Source organism: Rhodnius prolixus, unplaced genomic scaffold (assembly GCF_049639745.1).
Source record: "Rhodnius prolixus isolate KJV_2025 unplaced genomic scaffold, Rpr scaffold_41, whole genome shotgun sequence".
Taxonomy (NCBI): domain Eukaryota; kingdom Metazoa; phylum Arthropoda; class Insecta; order Hemiptera; family Reduviidae; genus Rhodnius; species Rhodnius prolixus.
The window spans coordinates 247,822-263,822 of record NW_027411630.1 but is presented as its reverse complement, the minus strand read 5'-3'; positions in this window follow the sequence as shown (position 1 = coordinate 263,822).

Here is a 16,001-nt window from a genome sequence, read left to right as displayed (position 1 = left end):
TTAATTCCTTGAAGGCCTTATCTTGATCTTCTCCCCAACACCATTTCTTCTTTAGGAGTTCTGATAAGGGAGCACTCACTGAAGCGAAATGAGGAACAAACCTTCTATACCAACTAGCCAAGCCTAGAAAACGTCGCATTTGTTTTACTGTCTTGGGTTGCGGAAACTGCAATATGGATTCCACCTTCTGTGGATCCACATGTAGTCCATCTTCATCAACTATATATCCCAAATAGGATAGTTTTGCTCGGCAAACCTGTGCCTTTTCCCAATTTATGGTAAGTCCCGCATCTCGGATCTTGGTTAAAACTTGTTCCAGTGTTTGAATATGGGTATCAAAATCCTGTGTCACTATAACTACATCGTCTAAGTACACAAATACCTTTGGCTCAAGTTCTGGCCCTAAGATTGTGTCAATGAACCTCTGCCAGGTGGCTGGTGCATTATGTAGGCCGAATGGCATGCGCGCAAATTGATACAATCCTCGTCCAGGCACGGTAAAGGCAGTCTTTTCTCGATCCTTTTCCGCTACTTTAATCTGCCAATAAGCTGATTTTAAATCTAAGGAAGTCAGATACTTAGCATCTCTCAATCTGTCCAGAATCTGGGTTACATATGGTAAAGGGTAAGCGTCTCTTTTTGTCACTGCATTTAATTTTCTATAATCGACGCAAAAACGGTACTTTCCCTCGGGCTTTTTCACCATGACAACTGGCGATGACCAAGGACTAGATGATCTTTCGATAACTCCTTCTTGAATCATTCGCTCCAGCTCTTCATCTATTATCGCTTGCATTGCTGGGGAAACTGGGTAATAACGTTGTTTGATCGGTCGATTGTCACCCGTATCAATGAAATGTTCCACCAGATTAGTTCCTTCTAGCTTCTGTGGAATCACCTCCTTCCAGTAATCTAAAATATTTTCAAGTTGAGCTTTCTGGTCAAGAGAAAGGTTTGATCGTTCAACTAGTGCTGCCGAGATCAATAGTTCATGTGTATTTCCTGACTTAGCTCCAAAAGTCCAAGTATGATTTTGTACATTCGGCACAATGCTCATCTCCTTCCAAAAGTCGATGCCTAAAATGATGTCATTTACTAGGGATGGCACAACTAAGAAATTAATAATCTTCACATTTCCTTCTAAAGTGACTGGAATTTCCACCGATCCTTGAATTTTGCATGGAGCGCCATTCGCAATGGTTACCTTCAGGTGCGGTTCAGGTCTAAGTGGTAACTCTAATTTTTCGAGTTTCCTTCATCCTTGGCTTCCAATCATTGATCTACTGGCTCCTGAGTCTAGTAATCCGGTAAAATTAATTCCCAATAGAGAAACCATAACATGTGGTCTTCCATCAATAGTTTCTGCCGTTTGAAGAAGAGCACGGGCTGGAATCTTGGCCTGCATAAACTGTTGTACTACTTGTAGCCATTCTCTCCACTCTTTATTTCATGTGGACACTGGTGAGTGGATCGAGCCTTGTTCACTTAAGCTCGACCACCCTGGTCGTTTCCCTGCCTGGGTGTACATCTTAAGCACTTCTCTTTTAAAATGCCTTGCTGTCCACATCCAATGCAGAATGTCTTCTTACTGCTGCGGCACATCCGGTGTACATGGCCAGGTTTCTGACAATTCCAACACTTCACCTTAGAAGCGTAATAAGAAGTTGACTTAGATATGTTAGAATCCAAGCTGGATGAACAAGCTATTGGATTAGTCTTTAAATTCTTCTGGTGACCTCCTCGATAAGCCAGATCAGGTTCTAAAGCACCTTTCACAGGAGGTTCGCGGTATCTTGAGGCCATTGTTGCTCCTATTTCCAACTTACTAAGAACTGCTTCCAGTTCATCAACTGTTGTGTAGGTAGTTAGTGGTAGTAGACCACGGTACTCTTTCTTGACATTTCTCGCTATAATTGCCAGTTTGTTTTCCTCCGACATCTCTGTCGACAGGCAGGAAAATAATCCTTGCATCTTGGCGATGTAAGTTGTTGGACTTTCTAACGGACCCTGGGTACGGCGATAAATCTCTTCCATTAACTGATGGTCGTAATCCACATCGAGGAATGCCTTCCGGAGGTGCGAAACTAAGTCATCCCATGTCTTGAATGAATTTCTCTTTGTCCGGTACCAGACAAGAGCAGTACCCCTGAAGAGTTCGCTGGCTGAACTAAATAATTCCTCCTTGGTTATTCCTCTCGACATCTGCCTATCTTCTACTAGAGCTAAAAATGAACATAATGATGGAGACTGATCGTCACCAGAGAAGGTAAGATTCCATTTGTACAGTCTTATATCACGTTCTGTAGGTTGGCGAACTTCCGGAGAATTTCCTATATGGTTGCCGACCTCGAGAACGGGTCTGTCTTGTTGACTAACAGCTCCCTCCTCTTTTATGGGTTGTGGAACTGTAGCGGTTGCATTCTCTAATTCCTTTAGCGAATTCTTGACCCTGGACAAAAGCTCCTGACGACGCTTCTCGTTGTCATCTTTCGTGGCAATTCTCCATAAGCGATCTTTTAAGTGGATTAATCGAGTGCGGAAACGTTTTATTTCATTGGTTTCGGTTAACTCAGCTACTTCCAGCTGACTCTGAATTGAATCCCATTTTGTTTCGCAAATATTCAGCTCTTCTTCAACCTCTAAGGCTGCAAAACATCTTTCCAAAACAGGGACCTTGTCGCTAAGTGCCTTAGAAAGTCGTCTGCGTAGATCCTGGACGCATCCTTCCGTTGGTTGATCTCTAATGAATAGTTCGTAGGAAAGTTCATCCTTCAGTAACCTATAAATATCCATGATGCTGGAAACTGGAAAGAAATTTGACAGAAAGTAGGGAGACCAATAATACAATAAACTGTTCACAGATTAAAAAGAATTCAGTGTGACATAAATTAAAAATGAGTAATACTTAAACTCGTGTTGACTTCCTAAAGTTAATAAAAGTTTTAAAATATTCCTGTAAATGAGGATAATAATCAAAAAGAATTACACAAACCAAAAAAGAACAGTATGAATACTTTAACAAACTAATTTCTTAAATAGAGATATTAACTTAAGAATTTCGTATTTACAAAATTAAAATAAAGGATAAATATGTATACAATAACAATAGTAAGTGATAAATCTACTTAAAAAGTCACAAGACGGAACACAAACAATGTAATACCCTATAATAACTACTAAGCCTAAGTCTTTAAACAAAACAAAAAAAATCCCTCAATAATTTTTTCTACTTCCTGTTTTTGTTTGTTTCCTTTTCTTATTATTAATATTTGTTCTTTATCTATTCGTTTTACTATTCCCTTTTCTGCCTTTCTCTTTTTTTTTCCTTAATAAATTTTCCTCAATTAATTTTCCAAAATTCTAAAATTAAGGTAGAAATATTTCTAAAACCACTGAGAACTTCAGATGAAAGCCAATATGAATAAAAATTAAGTACACGTTCAGTTAAACCAAGCCAAGTTAAGTCGGACCAAGTTAAGTCGAGCCCCACGTTGGGCGCCAAATTAATATTACCCCAAAACTTGGTGGCAATGATTAAAGCCTGACATCGCTCAGTGGAGAAGGGGGTGGGCGGCTTAAATGACCAAAAAAAAAAAGGAATCGAAGAGGAAGCAGAAGTATCAGGGAAGAAATTAATTAAAAAACCGGTAACCGTTGAGCGCCACGCTGTTAATAAAGTGGTAACAGCGAACCACAAAAAAAAAGGAAAAAATAATAAAACAATAAACAGAAACAAGAAAAAAATAGAACAATAAAAGTTAATATCAAACGCAAAACGCAATATGTATTTATAATAAAGTGAAAAAACCCAAATACAAAAAAAAATGACAAATACAGTTTATTAAATTAATAATTAACTATTGGCCAATATTACAAAATGATCTTACAGCTTTGTTTTCGCAGTTTTCTAAAGAAGCCTCACTTCCGGTCGTCCACGTAGGTGGTAGGCGTTTCCCTAAATCCCTCCGAGGTGGTCTGCCTGAGAAAACTCCTCCAGACAGGTACGCTGGCAGGGTACCTCTGTTTGCCTATTTTGTCCTTAAGAAAAAGTTCCTTAAAAAATCCGGTATTGACCGTATAATGGACGACCGTCTCACATGAAGTCTTTCAATACTCTGTCCCCGTCTCTCCCCTCTCTCGGCCTCCGCGTCCACCAGTCTCCTATTCCCCCACCGTTCTAAGGGGTTTCCGGCCTATTCCTTTTACGAGTATTAATAAAATAAATTATCTATATTACCCGAATATATTCGGGTAATAATAGGTAGCCTTAGCTATGTCCACCACCAGTGACATTTCCCTCCAGAAGTCAATTCCAAGTATCAATTCCACACTCAGAGATGGTACAACTAAAACATTCAAAATCTTAACCGCCCCATTCAGTTCGAAAGGCACCACTGCAAAGCCTTCTACAGCGCAAGTCCTTCCATTTGCTAGGGTTATCTGTTGGTTATCCGATGGCTGAAGGTTGATTCCTAAGGGGGATAACCTTTTCCACAACCTGTCGTTGATTACTGTCCTCGTTGAGCCCGAGTCAAGTAATCCACTAACTGCGATACCCAACAATCTCACTTGAAGAAAAGGTCTTCGATCTTCAAGGCTTGGCTGGCTTAATCTATGTGACATCCCGTAACAGAACATATTCCTGACCACCTCCACCCAGTCCAACCATTCTGTACCTTCTCTGGTTAATCTCGGGCGGCTGTGTTCTGAGGAGCCGGTCTGTGCCGACCCCCTTGGTCCGTTTCCCGCTTTCTTTTGGTTTGGGCCACAGCGAGTACATCCTTGTGTGCTGACCTTTTGAAGCCCACACCTTCCACAAAATGGTGTCTTCGGACTGCTGCATGTTCGTGCCAAGTGTCCTGTCTGCCCACAGTTCCAACAAACGGGACCTCGGTACGCCGACGTTCTTCTCTCCGGTACCTCCTGAGTTCCGGTTTCTCGAATAGTTACTACCTGTGGTAGCGGTTTCTTGGTTCGATGACCTAATGCGGGTTCGAGTAGACCTTTAGCTGGCGGCTCCCTATATCTTGCAGCTCTCTGAGTCCATATCTCCAGGTTGCAGAGAACTGATTCCAATTCTTCCACCGATGCATAGGTAGCCTGCGCGAGGTGAGGTAGATGGTCGCCCTTAATATTTTTCTCTAGTATTTGCAGCTTTTGTTCTTCTGTCAGAGGAGTGTTTAACCGATTAAACAAACTTGTCATCTTGGCTACGAACAATGATGGCACCTCGTCAGACCCCTGAGTTCGTCGGCGTATTTCTTCCATCAGCCGGTCGTCGTAGGCAGGATCCTGAAAAGGTTTCTTCAATCCTCGCACCAGCTCTTGCCACGAAGAGAATTCTTGCCTCTTGGCTCTAAACCATATTTTCGCCGTGCCAGTTAACAAATCGTCGAATCCTCGAAAAACCTCTTCCTGCGATACACTTCTTGAGGCCATCCGCACTTCGACATCTTCCAGGAAGTTAGCCAGAGTACATCCTGCCTCTTCACCTGAGAAAGTCAGGCCCCACTTGTATAATTTCGGGTCCCGTCGAGAAACATGCGGTACGTCATTCTTGGTAGAGGTAGAAGCGGTAGCTCGCATCTCGGGGAGGGTAATTGGTGACAAAGCCTCCTGTGGTACACTCCATCTGATGTCTGTCCGAGTAGGTTGGGGGTTCCTCCCTAATTCTAGTTGGTCCAGTTCTTCTACGATACTAACGTGCTTCCCTTCTTTCCTCCCTGCATAATCTGGCACCGGAAATTGCTCCGTCGATGATGTACCCAGGGTTGAACTCTTAAGCTTGATTCTCAACTCCTGTATCGCCTCCTTTAACTCCGCAATTTGACCTAACAGCCCTTCTTCCGGTAAGATCCGGTTGCATCGCTGGTATATGTGTAACAGCCGCGTATTAAGTCGCTTCAGTTCACTAGATTCTGCTTCTTTATCACATTCTTCCACCGCTCCTTTCAACACCAGGTTTTCTTCTCACAAATTGTGAATTCCCTGTTAGGGTCTAAGTTTGCAATAAAACTGGGATCAAGAGAAACATCCTTGGATAAAGCTTCATGCAGCCTTCTGCGCAGATCTTGGCAATTACCTTCAGCGTTTATTCCCCTTATTTCTAATTCGTACTGCAACTCTTCCTTCAACAGCCTATACACATCCATCTTAGGGAACGTAAAATTCTACTTCCGGCTCAAGATGAACATGTTGAAATGGTCCCTTAATTTCTTTCGAGCTCCACGTTGGGCGCCAAATTGTTACGTCCCCCTCTACAAATACCTCTGGGCAAGGCAAGATCAGTGGAGACGGGGTGGGTAAGGAAAAAAAAGGAAGATAAGGAAGAGAAAATATGATGACTAAAAATAAGCCCAATAATAATAAGGAAAATAAAAATAAAAAAAATAAATAAGTAAAATTGGAATTAAAAAAATAGTTACCTAGTAACAGCTCCTCGGGTAGCGAACCTGCGTTGCGCGACTCTATAGGCCGATACTCGAACCAGGCAGCCACCCTAATATTCTACTAAATATTTAAATTCCATATACATGTGCTGTTGTTGCTAGGAGAGGTTCAAATAAAAGATTCAGGGTTAAGAAAATACTTATTATTGTTCACAAAACCAAAAATTCTCTTTACAAAGAAATAAAAAAACAAACCCTACTTTAATGCTAAATTTAGGGAAACAAAATAAGAAGCGAACTTGATTGATAACGTTATGAAAAGGAATTTTCATTAATACAACACGAGAACTAGTCCCACTCTTAACAAAATTGTCTCACCTACATCAACCCCAGGCCTGGTTTTGATATCAGTCGGCACTTCTCTTCATTCTTCTTATTAGAAGGTCACCACAGCTCAGGCGCTATTCCGTCCCGCTCCCTTGCGAGAAGTAGAGATTCTTCGCTTGCGGAATAACCTGGGATAGCAAAATTCCGCTTGGGTGATTTCTTTATCTTCCAAATTGTGTCGGGACTCAACCAGAACGGTACAGCATCCAATTCCCAACTCGTAATATTTTTTCCGATCGCCTCAGTCTCTCCCATATGTTGCTCGCGACGCGTGTCTTTTTCCGCTGCCCTCTTTGCACCACCATGTGCTCTTCAAGTATAATTCCATTAACACATTCTTTATTTCTCTTAAATTTCCTAGGCTTATTTTCTTACTCCCCGATTTTACCTGACCCTCACTAACTAAACCGCACAAAATCCAGAGATAATAACAATCATACTGTAAAAATTATTTTCTTATGGAAAAGCTGTTACATGGTAACAGTATGTTTTTAACCCCTCAGGATGTTTTCATTTTTTCCCATACAAAGATAATATTTATCCTCTAATGTGCATATTTTTTCTAATTAATAATAACATTAAAATGTGTGTGATAAAAAATATTTCCAAGTCTTAATAAGTGTAATATATTATAATCCTTGTTATCAATAACCAGTGATAAGATCGTATTTTTTTTTTTTTGTTAAAATTTAATCAAACTCCTTTAATCGCATTCCATAATGTTTAAGATGCTATCGGGTGACCTTAAAAGCACCAAAAACATATATATAATTATACTGGAGGAGGTTACATTAGGTTATCTATAACCTTACACTACAATCACTCGTTATTGGTAAGTATATTAAAAAAAAAATTAATAAATAAAATAAAAATAATATTACGAACAAATTCTTATCTCTACAAGTATGTTTTTAATCCCTCAGGATGCTTCCATTTTTTTCCATACAAAGTTAATATTTATCCTCTAATGAGCATATTTTTTCTAAGTAATAATAACATTAAAATGTTTGTGATAAAAAATATTTCCAAGTCTTAATAAGTGCAATATATTATAATCCTTGTTATCAATAACCAGTGATAAGATGTCGTATTTTTTTTTGTTAAAATTTAATCAAACTCTTTTAATCGCATTCCGTAATGTTTAAGATGCTATTGGGTGACCTTATAAGCACCAAAAACATATATATAATTATACTGGAGGAGGTTACATTAGGTTATCCATAACCTTACACTAAAATCACTCGTTATTGGTAGGTATATTAAAAACATAAAATAAAATAAAAATATGATTACGAACATATTCTAAGTGTTTATTGTGCCAATAGTGTCAAGATTATCCTCCTAATGATAAAATATTCTCATGTTAAAACACAACCCTAACCAGGTATTAAATCGTACATATTATTCTTAAAAAAAGTTTGTATTTATCTTCTAATGAACACATTCTAAGTAATAAAAATAACATTATAACCTTTAAGATGCTATTGGTGACCTTAAAGTTAAAAAAAAATATTTCTGAGTCTTAATAAGTGTAAAAAAAAAATATTTTTATTCCTTTAATCTAAAATATTCCAAGTCCTATTCTCTTACTCTCTCTCTCTCTCTCTCTCTCTCTCTCTCTCACACACACACACACAAGTTTGTATTTATCTTCTAATGAACACATTCTAAGTAATAAAAATAACATTATAACCTTTAAGATGCTATTGGTGACCTTAAAGTTAAAAAAAAAATATTTCTGAGTCTTAATAAGTGTAAAAAAAAAATATTTTTATTCCTTTAATCTAAAATATTCCAAGTCTTATTCTCTTACTCTCTCTCTCACTCTCTCTCTCTCTCACACACACACACACACACACAGTTAGATGTCGTATTTTGTGTTAAAATGGTGTCATAATGTGCGATAAGATGCTCACAATACCGCTCACTTATATATATATACATATAATATATATATATATATATATGTTAATATATATATATATGTTAATATATATATATATATATATGTTAATATATATATATATATATGTTAATATATATATATATATATATATATGTTAATATATATATATATATGTTAATATATATATATATGTTAATATATATATATATATATATATATATGTTAATATATATATATATATATATATATATGTTAATATATATATATATATATATATATATATATATATATGTTACCTTGTTAATGTTTAAGATGCTATTGGGTGACATTAAAAGCGCCAAAAACACACATAATATTCTAATGGGGGAGGTTGCATTTGGTTATCCATAACCTTACACCAAACTCGCTCGTTATTGATATTTTTTTTTTTTTTTTTGGCGCATCGACTGCCTTGGCCATTAGCGCTAATAAGTATTAAAAATAAATAAAAATATTATTATGAACATATTCAAAGTGTTTATTGTGCTAAATAAGTGTCAAGATTATCCTCCTAATGATAAAAATATTCTCATGTTAAATCACAACCCTAATCAAGTCTTAAATCGTACATATTATTCATTTAAAACAATGTTCATATTTATCCTCTAATGAGCATATCCATAACTTCTATATATTATTATAACCTTTAAGATGCTATTGGGCGACATTAAAAGCACCAAACACACATATTATAATGGGCGAGGTTACATTAGGTTATCCATAACTTCTATATATTATTATAACCTTTAAGATGCTATTTGGTGACATTAAATTCGCCAAAAACACTTTCTAATGGGAGAGGGGGTTACATTAGGTTATCCATAACTTCTATATATTATTATAACCTTTAAGATGCTATTGTTGTCATTAAAAGCACCAAAAATACATTCTAATGGTGGAGGGGGAGGTTACATTAGGTAATCTGTAACCTTACACTAAAATCACTCGTTATTGGTATTAAAAAAAAAAAATATATATTATTACGAACATCTTCTTAGTGTTTATTGTGCTAAAAGTGTCAAGATTATCCTCCTAATGATAAAAATATTCTCATGTTAAATCACAACCCTAATCAAGTCTTAAATTTAAAAATAACATTAAAATGTGATAAAAAATATTTCCAAGTCTTAATAAGTGTAATATATTTTTATCCTTGTTATCCATAACCTTTGATAAGATGTCATATTTTGTGTTAAATTTTTTTTTTTTTTTTTTAATCAAATTCCTTTAATCGAGAAATATTCTTGTGGGAGGGGGGAGGGGAGGTTACATTAGGTTATCCATAACCTTACACTAAAATCACTCGTTATTGGTATTAAAAAAAAAAAAAAAACAAATAAATATTATTACGAACATATTCTTAGTGTTTATTGTGCTAAAAGTGTCAAGATTATCCTCCTAATGATAAAAATATTCTCATGTTAAATATTGCTGAACATAATTCGTTGTCTAATATGTGGTCCAAGTAATTGTGGTAAATTAAATTTAAAAATAATCACCAAAAACACACATTACACATTAACCTTAGTAAATCTAAGATCCTAGTTTTCCGTAGAGGTGGTCGATTGGGATCTCGTGAGTGCTGGAGATATGGGGGTCAGAAAATTGAGATCGTAAAAGCCTACAATTATTTGGGAATCACACGGTCCAGTCGGCTCTCCTTCTGTGAACATTTTAAGAGGAAAATCTCAGTTGCCAAACTTGGTATTAATACCACGTGGGCCAATGTGATTTCGGTGAATGATGCGCCATTGCGGGTCAAATATCTAATTTATAAGACTGTATCTCGGGCAGTAGCATGTTATGGTGCTCAAGTGTGGGGGCATGAACAATATGAATTGTTGGAGAAATTTCAAAGATACTTTCTTAAAAGGTTGTTTTCTCTTCCTGCCTGCACTCCCAACTATATGCTGCACATCGGAACTTCCCTAGATCCGGTTTTTGTCTTCACATTTAAACTTAATATAGGTTATTGTCTTAATTTGCTTGAATTACCTGACTATCGCTTGCCTAAGATAGTGGCCATGGAAGTAATTAGGCGTAAATTATCATGGTTTTCTTCGTGGAATAGTTTATCCCAATTGCATGGTGTACACTTTGACTCATCAATCCAGGATAAATCCGTATGGTCAAAGCAACTAGGCTCATTAATTTCTACTTTAACACGTTTTTATAGGAAAGAATCTCTTGAGCGTGCTAGAAATTCTGATAAGTATCTATTGTATCGAGCTTTAATAGAAAACAAGGAAGAGTTCGGTACTCATTGCGGGTTGAACTCAGTGACTTGTTTAATTTATCTGATCTGAGTAATTTAAGGGGAGCTCTTAAATTTAAATAGAGTCCCGTGGATGGAGAGGGATTCGGACAAGGAGTATTGCCAGGTGTGTAATCTTCGGCAGCCTGAGACTCTTTATCACTTTCTTGGGGAATGTCCAGCATTTGTTGACTCGCGAAAAAGGTTCTTCGGCTCTGATCTCATTTCTGGTAGATTTATTGTTGAATTGTTTTCCACATCAGATCGGTTATTGCTTAAATTTGCTCGTCATATTTGGGGCATAAGAAATTTAAGATTGTCAAACTAAATATCGTATGTACTCTTCACATAAGGAATGTACACTTTTTTAAGCAGTATAATTCAGAGAATTTAATAATTTTTTTTTCTTCTTCTTTCTTTCTTTCTTTTTTTCTTTTGTCTCTTTTTATTTTTATGTGATCTTATTCATTTCCTTTTCTATATATTTTTTATATCTGTATTTTCTTTGTTTTTTGTGTAGAAGTTTCCTAATTTATATTTTACTTATTACATTATTGTAGATATCTTAATTTTTTTTTTTCTTCATATCTTTTTTTTTTACTTAAATTTACATATTACTTTGCTTCAATTGCAAATAGTTATTTTATTTTTGTATGTATTTATGATATTGTATTTAAGACAAACTCCGGCAGACGGTCTAGCCATGCCTATTGTACTTATTTTTATATATCAGTTTTTGTATTTATTTTCTTTTGTATAAATAAAGTACTATTTAAACTAACTAAACCAAAAACACACATAATATTCTAATGGGGTGAGGTTACATTAGGTTATCCATAACCTTACACTAAAATAACTCGTTATGGGTATTAAAAAAAAAATATATATATATATATTATTACGAACATATTCTTAGTGTTTATTGTGCTAAAAGTGTCAAGATTATCCTCCTAATGATAAAAATATTCTCATGTTAAATATTGCCGAACATAATTCGTTGTCTAATATGTGGTCCAAGTAATTGTGGTAAATTAAATTTAAAAATAACATTAAAATGAGATAAAAAATATTTCCAAGTCTTAATAAGTGTAATATATTTTAATCCTTGTTATCCATAACCTGCGATAAGATGTCGTATTTTGTGTTAAAATTTTTTTTTTTTAATCCAATTCCTTTAATCGAGAAATATTTTTGAGGGAGGGCGGTGGGAGGGGGGTTACATTAGGTTATCCATAACCTTACACTAAAATCACTCGTTATTGGTATTAAAAAAAAAATATATATTATTACGAACATCTTCTTAGTGTTTATTGTGCTAAAAGTGTCAAGATTATCCTCCTAATGATAAAAATATTCTCATGTTAAATCACAAACCTAATCAGGTCTTAAATCGTACATATTTTTCTTTTTTTTAAAAAAAGTTAATATTTATCCTCTAATAAACACACATTTTAAGTAATATATAAATATAACATTAAAATTGTGATAAAAATATTTGATAAAAAAAATGACTTAATAGGTGTAATATATTCTTATCCTTGTTATCACAATAACCACCGGATAAGATTTGTGTTAAAATGACGTAATGTGCGCGCGCAACCTAGGGCATACGGACGCTCAGGTGCGCGCAACCTCGGCCATAAGGAGTGCATAGGAGTGGGGCGACGCACGGACGCGCACAGCACAATGCGAGTGTGGACCGGGTTGAGGAAGCGGAGTTACCCCCCTGTATTCCCTCGCCCTGACTCCCATAAGGCCGCGGCTCCAAAATCAGACCCTCAATGCCCGTTACTATACTACTGGCACTTAAGTGTCACGCACTCTTAATTCTTCTTCTCGCCAAATTTAATCTAAATCGGGTGAAGTTTCATAGTGTTATTAAAATTAATGATTAATAATATATTAGTTTAAGGCGGTATTATTTACGTGAGGCAAACTTCTCTGCGAAAGTATATAATGCGTCGAGACCCTCAAAAGACATTTCTACATTAATTTTCGATTCTAATGACACTCTATTCATGAAAATCGATTCACGCGTTGATGATATGGAACGATTGCAATACTTCCCCTTAGTAGGTGTAAGAGCAGATCGTCGCTTTAATATTATGTAGGTGAGCGCTAACCCTTTAATCCTGCCAAATTTGATCAAATTATTTTGTCTATTCTGCAAAGTTACATATCTGCTTTACAGATATTCTTAACATTTGGAATAAGCAATACTTCCATTATAACCTGATACGGTGTTAAGTAACCACTGGAGAGATCTTTTAAAAGAATTAAGAATTATTTAAAAAGAATTTAATCTTAGAGTTGCGGTCCCCAAAGAAGCAAGAAAAAAAAAAATTGGGAAAACGTTTGGAATAAAATAGGAAGGTATTTGTACGTTAATAACAAAATTAAACTGCGATTACAGTAGTTCCTTTTAAAAAAAGTAAGAAAAATTTACGGCGATTGCATTACTTCTCCCTAAAAAGAAAGAGAAATTATACTTCAAATACGCACAATTGCAATACTTCTCTTTAGTAGCTGTAAGAGTATTTTAATGGCATTTTAATGTAATGCAGTAAAAGTTGAAACCTTCTTTTTGCCAAATTTAATCAAAATCGGGCGATGAATATTGATTAATTATTGATCAATATTGAATATTAAGATCCACAAAAGCAATATCCACATAAAATTCCCATTCGTAATGTCAATTCATTCATGTAAATTGATCGGTTCACTCGTCAATAATTTTAACGATTGCAGCACTTCCTCTTATTAGGTGTAAGAGCATGATGGCGCTTTAAAGTCACATAAGAAAGCTGTAACAATTTCTTCGTGCTTAATTTTATCAAAATCGGACTAAGCGTAAAAGAAATATTAGTAAAAATAGTATTAAAGAAAGTCTAACCTCTCTACCCCTTCCTCCCCTACTGAAGTGGCACAACGTCGAGACTTCTAAAATGCAAATCTGTACAAGATATAGATTCGAATGACGCTTTATTATTCATGAAAATTAGTTCATGCGTCGATCATTTGAAACGATTACATACTTCTCCCTAATAAGGGTAAGAGCAGAATGTCGTTTAAATGTTACGTAGGAGTGCTCTAAATCTTTCAACCTGCCAAATTTTATCAAAATCGGGTTAACATTTACAGAGTTATTAGTAATAATAATTTTGAGAATGGGCCTCACATATATGGGGCTAACTCCTACCCCATTCGATGTACAGCGTCGAGACCCCAAAAAGGCACATCTACATAAAATTCCGAATCGTATGACTCCTCATTCTCAAAAATCGGTCGGCGCGTTTAGGCGCTACGTTGTTTACAAAAAAGGTAACAACAACAACAACAAGAAGAAGAAGAAGAAGAACAAGAACATTTTCTGAAAAAGCCGTTTTTGGTCATTTTCGGCAACTTTTTTCTCAAAATCTACTTAATCTGGGTTGTTGCAAAAAAATTACAATTATAAAGGAGGGTTTGCCCTTTATTTTAAAGAAAATTTGGGGATTTTATCTTTTATAGTAAAAAGAGAAAAAAAATGTCAAAGTTGGGTGTTTTCCAACATTACGCTTTTTCGTGCAGTTTTTAACGATCAACCCTTATACAACTGTCCTACCGGACAGTTTTAATATACAACTGTCCTACCGGACAGTTTTAATATACAACTGTCCTACCGGACAGTTTTAATATACAACTGTCCTACCGGACAGTTTTAATATACAACTGTCCTACCGGACAGTTTTAATATACAACTGTCCTACCGGACAGTTTTAATTAATGGTGCGAGTGTAATAGACTTAGTACGGGCGAATTTTTCTATTGCTAGGGTTATTCATAATTTTGAAGTTTTAGATTTAGTAGAAAATTCTTGTCATCTTCCATGTTTATTAAAACTGTCCGATAGGACAGTTGTATAAGCGTTGATCGTCAAAAAATGCACGAAAAAGCGTAACGTTGAAAAACACCCAACTTTGACATTTTTTTTCTCTTTTTCTTTAAAAGATAAAATTCTCAAATTTCCTTTAAATTATAGAGCAAACCCTTCTTTATAACTGTCATTTTTTTTTTTTTGTCAAAATCCAGATTCAATATATTACGAGAAAAAAGTTGCTGAAAATGAGCAAAAACAACATTTTCAAAAATTGTTCTTGTTGTTGTTACCTTTTTTTGTAAACAACGTAGCGCCTAAACGCGCAAACCGATTTTCATGAGTGAAGTGTCATTCGATTTGTAATTTTATGTAGATGTGCCTTTTTGGGGTCTCGACGCTGTACATCGAATGGGGTAGGAGTTAGCTCCATATATGTGAGGCCCCTTCTCAAAATTATTGTTACTAATAACTCTGTAAATGTTAACCCGATTTTGATAAAATTTGGCAGGTTGAAAGATTTAGAGCACTCCTACGTAACATTTAAACGACATTCTGCTCTTACCCTTATTAGGGGGAAGTATGTAATCGTTTCAAATGATCGACGCATGAACTAATTTTCATGAATAATAAAGCGTCATTCGAATCTATATCTTGTACAGATTCATCATCGGCTGCTTCCGGCCCTACGTCACTCGAGTCTGCCTGCTGGTATACTTACTGCACCTCAACCTGCTAAGAGTCACTTCCGCTGATATCTAGCACTTCGCTTCATCCGCATCTAGTGCATTGATTGTAATATTACCTCTTCCTCATCCGCATCTAGTGCACTTGGTGCACTATTACCCTTCCCTCTTCCGCTTACCTCACTTCCAATTCTAATACGCCTCATTGGGCTTGATCCCAATATTTCTTACGCTTCTAGGATAAAGTGACCACACGTCCCGATTTTGGCGGGACAGTCCCGCTTTTTAGTGGACTGTCCCGCGTCCCGCCGATTTTTAAAAATGTCCCGCTTTTTAGCAAATATCTGCATTTCTTATTTAAAATGTACTGTAAAAATATATTATTTATTAAGTATTATGGTGAATAAAAGAAATAAAAAATACATTAAAAAACACATAAAATGCATGCAGAGTAAACTAAATTAGGCAATGTACCGAGTTAGAT